Source organism: Lactuca serriola, chromosome 1 (genome assembly GCF_051521515.1).
Source record: "Lactuca serriola cultivar US96UC23 chromosome 1, Lser_US96UC23_V15, whole genome shotgun sequence".
In the NCBI taxonomy this organism is placed as follows: Eukaryota; Viridiplantae; Streptophyta; class Magnoliopsida; order Asterales; family Asteraceae; genus Lactuca; species Lactuca serriola.
The window spans coordinates 185,033,720-185,041,589 of NC_136408.1; positions in this window are offsets into that span (position 1 = coordinate 185,033,720).

Sequence of the window (7,870 nt, forward strand, 5' to 3'; positions counted from 1 at the left end):
CTATGCAATTTAGCAAAGCTTTGATGAGCATAGTTTAATTCTTGGGTTCCACAATAGAAGTAGTCTTCGCAATTTAGCAAAGCTTTGATGACCGTTGTTTAATTCTTGTGTTCCACAATAAAAGTCTGTGCAATTTAAGCAAAGCTTTGATGAGCATTGCTTCATTCTTGAGTTCCACATTAGAAGTCTATGGAATTTAAGAATGTTTTGATGAGCATTGTTTAATTCTAGAGTTGCACAATAGAAGTAGCCTTCGTAATTTAGTATAAGTTTGATGAGCCTTCTTTAATTCTTGAGTTCTATAATAAAAGTCAGTGCAATTATAGAAAAGCTTTGATGAGCATTGTTTCATTCTTGAGTTCCACATTATAAGTCTATGCAATTTAGAAATGCTTTGATGAGCATTGTTTAATTCTAGAGTTGCACAATAGAAGTAGCCTTCGTAATTTAGCATAGTTTTGATGAGCATTGGTTAATTCAAGAGTTGCACAATAGAAGTAGCCTTTGTAATTTAGCATAGTTTTGATGAGCATTGCTATATTCTTGAGTTCCACAATAGAAGTCTATGCAATTTAAACAAGGCTTCTTAATTTACCATAGTTTTGATGAGCATTGTTTCATTCTTGAGTTCCACATTAGAAGTCTATGCTATGTAGCAATGCTTTGATGAGCATTGTTTAATTCTAGAGTTGCACAATAGAAGTAGCCTTCGTAATTTAGCATAGTTTTGATGAGCATTGTTTTGTTCTTGAGTTCCACAATAGAAGTCTATGCAATTTAAACAAGGCTTTGATGAGCATTGTTTCATTCTTGAGTTCCACAATAGAGTTCTATGCAATTTAAGCAAAGCTTTGATGAGCATTGTTTAATTCTTGAGTTCCACAATTGAATTCGATGCAATTTAAGCAAAACTTTGACGAGGATTGTTTAATTCATGAGTTCCATAATAGAAGTCTATGTAACTTGCAATGCTTTGACGCGCATTGCTTAATACTTGAGTTCCACAATAGAAGTGTATCCAATGTAGCAAAGCTATAATGAGCATCGTTTAATTCTTGAGTTCCACATTAGAAGTCTACGCAATATAAGAAAAGCTTTGATGAGCATTGTTTGATTTATTAGTTCCACGAAGTCTATGCAATTTAGCAAAGCTTTGATGAGCATTATTTCATTCTTGAGTTCCACATTGGAAGTCTATGCAATTTAGCAAAGCATTGATGAGCATTGTTTAATGAATTCCACAATAGAAGTAACCTTTGCAATTTAGCAAAGATTTGATGAGCATTGTTTAATTCTTTAGTTCCACAATAGAAGTGTATGCACTTTAAGCAAAGCTTTGATGAGCGTTGTTTCATTCTTGCTACAATAGAAGTCTATGCAATATAGCAAAGCTTTGATGAGTATTGTTTATCTCTTGAGTTCCACAATAGAAGTCTATGCAATTTAAGCAAAGCTTTGTGTGCATTGTTTAATTTTCGAGTTCCACAATAGAAGTCTATGCAATTTAGCAACGCTTTGATGAGCATTGTTTAGATCTTGTGTTCCACAATAGAATTCTATGCAATTTAAGCAAATCCAAATTGATGAGGATTGTTTAAATCTTGAGTTCCACAATAGAAGTATATGTAACTTAGCAAAGCTTTGATGATCATTGTTTAATACTTGAGTTCCATAATAGAAGTCTATGCAATTTACCAAAGCTTTGATAAGCATCGTTTAATTCTTGAGTTCCACAATAGAAGTCTATGCAATTTAAGCAAGTCTTTGATGAACAGTGTTTGATTCTTGAGTTCCACAATAGAAGTCTTTGCAATTTAGCAAAGCTTTGACGAGCATTGTTTCATTCTTGGGTTCCACATTAGAGGTCTATGCAATTTAACAAAGCATTGATGAGCATTGTTTAATTGTTGAGCTCAACAATAGAAATGTATACACTTTAAACAAAGCTTTGATGAGGATTGTTTCATTCTTGAGTTCCACATTATAAGTCTATGCAATTTAGCAAAGCTTTGATGAGCATAGTTTAATTCTTGGGTTCCACAATAGAAGTAGTCTTCGCAATTTAGCAAAGCTTTGATGACCGTTGTTTAATTCTTGTGTTCCACAATAAAAGTCTGTGCAATTTAAGCAAAGCTTTGATGAGCATTGCTTCATTCTTGAGTTCCACATTAGAAGTCTATGGAATTTAAGAATGTTTTGATGAGCATTGTTTAATTCTAGAGTTGCACAATAGAAGTAGCCTTCGTAATTTAGTATAAGTTTGATGAGCCTTGTTTAATTCTTGAGTTCCATAATAAAAGTCAGTGCAATTATAGAAAAGCTTTGATGAGCATTGTTTCATTCTTGAGTTCCACATTATAAGTCTATGCAATTTAGAAATGCTTTGATGAGCATTGTTTAATTCTAGAGTTGCACAATAGAAGTAGCCTTCGTAATTTAGCATAGTTTTGATGAGCATTGGTTAATTCAAGAGTTGCACAATAGAAGTAGCCTTTGTAATTTAGCATAGTTTTGATGAGCATTGCTATATTCTTGAGTTCCACAATAGAAGTCTATGCAATTTAAACAAGGCTTCTTAATTTACCATAGTTTTGATGAGCATTGTTTCATTCTTGAGTTCCACATTAGAAGTCTATGCTATGTAGCAATGCTTTGATGAGCATTGTTTAATTCTAGAGTTGCACAATAGAAGTAGCCTTCGTAATTTAGCATAGTTTTGATGAGCATTGTTTTGTTCTTGAGTTCCACAATAGAAGTCTATGCAATTTAAACAAGGCTTTGATGAGCATTGTTTCATTCTTGAGTTCCACAATAGAGTTCTATGCAATTTAAGCAAAGCTTTGATGAGCATTGTTTAATTCTTGAGTTCCACAATTGAATTCGATGCAATTTAAGCAAAACTTTGACGAGGATTGTTTAATTCATGAGTTCCATAATAGAAGTCTATGTAACTTGCAATGCTTTGATGCGCATTGGTTAATACTTGAGTTCCACAATAGAAGTGTATCCAATGTAGCAAAGCTATAATGAGCATCGTTTAATTCTTGAGTTCCACATTAGAAGTCTACGCAATATAAGAAAAGCTTTGATGAGCATTGTTTGATTTATTAGTTCCACGAAGTCTATGCAATTTAGCAAAGCTTTGATGAGCATTATTTCATTCTTGAGTTCCACATTGGAAGTCTATGCAATTTAGCAAAGCATTGATGAGCATTGTTTAATGAATTCCACAATAGAAGTAACCTTTGCAATTTAGCAAAGATTTGATGAGCATTGTTTAATTCTTTAGTTCCACAATAGAAGTGTATGCACTTTAAGCAAAGCTTTGATGAGCGTTGTTTCATTCTTGCTACAATAGAAGTCTATGCAATATAGCAAAGCTTTGATGAGTATTGTTTATCTCTTGAGTTCCACAATAGAAGTCTATGCAATTTAAGCAAAGCTTTGTGTGCATTGTTTAATTTTCGAGTTCCACAATAGAAGTCTACGCAATTTAGCAACGCTTTGATGAGCATTGTTTAGATATTTTGTTCCACAATAGAATTCTATGCAATTTAAGCAAATAATTGATGAGGATTGATTAAATCTTGAGTTCCACAATAGAAGTATATGTAACTTAGCAAAGCTTTGATGATCATTGTTTAATACTTGAGTTCCATAATAGAAGTCTATGCAATTTACCAAAGCTTTGATAAGCATCGTTTAATTCTTGAGTTCCACAGAAGTCTATGCAATTTAAGCAAGTCTTTGATGAACAGTGTTTGATTCTTGAGTTCCACAATAGAAGTCTTTGCAATTTAGCAAAGCTTTGACGAGCATTGTTTCATTCTTGGGTTCCACATTAGAGGTCTATGCAATTTAACAAAGCATTGATGAGCATTGTTTAATTGTTGAGCTCAACAATAGAAATGTATACACTTTAAACAAAGCTTTGATGAGGATTGTTTCATTCTTGAGTTCCACATTATAAGTCTATGCAATTTAGCAAAGCTTTGATGAGCATAGTTTAATTCTTGGGTTCCACAATAGAAGTAGTCTTCGCAATTTAGCAAAGCTTTGATGACCGTTGTTTAATTCTTGTGTTCCACAATAAAAGTCTGTGCAATTTAAGCAAAGCTTTGATGAGCATTGCTTCATTCTTGAGTTCCACATTAGAAGTCTATGGAATTTAAGAATGTTTTGATGAGCATTGTTTAATTCTAGAGTTGCACAATAGAAGTAGCCTTCGTAATTTAGTATAAGTTTGATGAGCCTTGTTTAATTCTTGAGTTCCATAATAAAAGTCAGTGCAATTATAGAAAAGCTTTGATGAGCATTGTTTCATTCTTGAGTTCCACATTATAAGTCTATGCAATTTAGAAATGCTTTGATGAGCATTGTTTAATTCTAGAGTTGCACAATAGAAGTAGCCTTCGTAATTTAGCATAGTTTTGATGAGCATTGGTTAATTCAAGAGTTGCACAATAGAAGTAGCCTTTGTAATTTAGCATAGTTTTGATGAGCATTGCTATATTCTTGAGTTCCACAATAGAAGTCTATGCAATTTAAACAAGGCTTCTTAATTTACCATAGTTTTGATGAGCATTGTTTCATTCTTGAGTTCCACATTAGAAGTCTATGCTATGTAGCAATGCTTTGATGAGCATTGTTTAATTCTAGAGTTGCACAATAGAAGTAGCCTTCGTAATTTAGCATAGTTTTGATGAGCATTGTTTTGTTCTTGAGTTCCACAATAGAAGTCTATGCAATTTAAACAAGGCTTTGATGAGCATTGTTTCATTCTTGAGTTCCACAATAGAGTTCTATGCAATTTAAGCAAAGCTTTGATGAGCATTGTTTAATTCTTGAGTTCCACAATTGAATTCGATGCAATTTAAGCAAAACTTTGACGAGGATTGTTTAATTCATGAGTTCCATAATAGAAGTCTATGTAACTTGCAATGCTTTGATGCGCATTGCTTAATACTTGAGTTCCACAATAGAAGTGTATCCAATGTAGCAAAGCTATAATGAGCATCGTTTAAGTCTTGAGTTCCACATTAGAAGTCTACGCAATATAAGAAAAGCTTTGATGAGCATTGTTTGATTTATTAGTTCCACGAAGTCTATGCAATTTAGCAAAGCTTTGATGAGCATTATTTCATTCTTGAGTTCCACATTGGAAGTCTATGCAATTTAGCAAAGCATTGATGAGCATTGTTTAATGAATTCCACAATAGAAGTAACCTTTGCAATTTAGCAAAGATTTTGATGAGCATTGTTTAATTCTTTAGTTCCACAATAGAAGTGTATGCACTTTAAGCAAAGCTTTGATGAGCGTTGTTTCATTCTTGCTACAATAGAAGTCTATGCAATATAGCAAAGCTTTGATGAGTATTGTTTATCTCTTGAGTTCCACAATAGAAGTCTATGCAATTTAAGCAAAGCTTTGTGTGCATTGTTTAATTTTCGAGTTCCACAATAGAAGTCTACGCAATTTAGCAACGCTTTGATGAGCATTGTTTAGATATTTTGTTCCACAATAGAATTCTATGCAATTTAAGCAAATAATTGATGAGGATTGTTTAAATCTTGAGTTCCACAATAGAAGTATATGTAACTTAGCAAAGCTTTGATGATCATTGTTTAATACTTGAGTTCCATAATAGAAGTCTATGCAATTTACCAAAGCTTTGATAAGCATCGTTTAATTCTTGAGTTCCACAATAGAAGTCTATGCAATTTAAGCAAGTCTTTGATGAACAGTGTTTGATTCTTGAGTTCCACAATAGAAGTCTTTGCAATTTAGCAAAGCTTTGACGAGCATTGTTTCATTCTTGGGTTCCACATTAGAGGTCTATGCAATTTAACAAAGCATTGATGAGCATTGTTTAATTGTTGAGCTCAACAATAGAAATGTATACACTTTAAACAAAGCTTTGATGAGGATTGTTTCATTCTTGAGTTCCACATTATAAGTCTATGCAATTTAGCAAAGCTTTGATGAGCATAGTTTAATTCTTGGGTTCCACAATAGAAGTAGTCTTCGCAATTTAGCAAAGCTTTGATGACCGTTGTTTAATTCTTGTGTTCCACAATAAAAGTCTGTGCAATTTAAGCAAAGCTTTGATGAGCATTGCTTCATTCTTGAGTTCCACATTAGAAGTCTATGGAATTTAAGAATGTTTTGATGAGCATTGTTTAATTCTAGAGTTGCACAATAGAAGTAGCCTTCGTAATTTAGTATAAGTTTGATGAGCCTTGTTTAATTCTTGAGTTCCATAATAAAAGTCAGTGCAATTATAGAAAAGCTTTGATGAGCATTGTTTCATTCTTGAGTTCCACATTATAAGTCTATGCAATTTAGAAATGCTTTGATGAGCATTGTTTAATTCTAGAGTTGCACAATAGAAGTAGCCTTCGTAATTTAGCATAGTTTTGATGAGCATTGGTTAATTCAAGAGTTGCACAATAGAAGTAGCCTTTGTAATTTAGCATAGTTTTGATGAGCATTGCTATATTCTTGAGTTCCACAATAGAAGTCTATGCAATTTAAACAAGGCTTCTTAATTTACCATAGTTTTGATGAGCATTGTTTCATTCTTGAGTTCCACATTAGAAGTCTATGCTATGTAGCAATGCTTTGATGAGCATTGTTTAATTCTAGAGTTGCACAATAGAAGTAGCCTTCGTAATTTAGCATAGTTTTGATGAGCATTGTTTTGTTCTTGAGTTCCACAATAGAAGTCTATGCAATTTAAACAAGGCTTTGATGAGCATTGTTTCATTCTTGAGTTCCACAATAGAGTTCTATGCAATTTAAGCAAAGCTTTGATGAGCATTGTTTAATTCTTGAGTTCCACAATTGAATTCGATGCAATTTAAGCAAAACTTTGACGAGGATTGTTTAATTCATGAGTTCCATAATAGAAGTCTATGTAACTTGCAATGCTTTGATGCGCATTGGTTAATACTTGAGTTCCACAATAGAAGTGTATCCAATGTAGCAAAGCTATAATGAGCATCGTTTAATTCTTGAGTTCCACATTAGAAGTCTACGCAATATAAGAAAAGCTTTGATGAGCATTGTTTGATTTATTAGTTCCACGAAGTCTATGCAATTTAGCAAAGCTTTGATGAGCATTATTTCATTCTTGAGTTCCACATTGGAAGTCTATGCAATTTAGCAAAGCATTGATGAGCATTGTTTAATGAATTCCACAATAGAAGTAACCTTTGCAATTTAGCAAAGATTTGATGAGCATTGTTTAATTCTTTAGTTCCACAATAGAAGTGTATGCACTTTAAGCAAAGCTTTGATGAGCGTTGTTTCATTCTTGCTACAATAGAAGTCTATGCAATATAGCAAAGCTTTGATGAGTATTGTTTATCTCTTGAGTTCCACAATAGAAGTCTATGCAATTTAAGCAAAGCTTTGTGTGCATTGTTTAATTTTCGAGTTCCACAATAGAAGTCTATGCAATTTAGCAACGCTTTGATGAGCATTGTTTAGATCTTGTGTTCCACAATAGAATTCTATGCAATTTAAGCAAATCCAAATTGATGAGGATTGTTTAAATCTTGAGTTCCACAATAGAAGTATATGTAACTTAGCAAAGCTTTGATGATCATTGTTTAATACTTGAGTTCCATAATAGAAGTCTATGCAATTTACCAAAGCTTTGATAAGGATCGTTTAATTCTTGAGTTCCACAATAGAAGTCTATGCAATTTAAGCAAGTCTTTGATGAACAGTGTTTGATTCTTGAGTTCCACAATAGAAGTCTTTGCAATTTAGCAAAGCTTTGACGAGCATTGTTTCATTCTTGGGTTCCACATTAGAGGTCTATGCAATTTAACAAAGCATTGATGAGCATTGTTTAATTGTTGA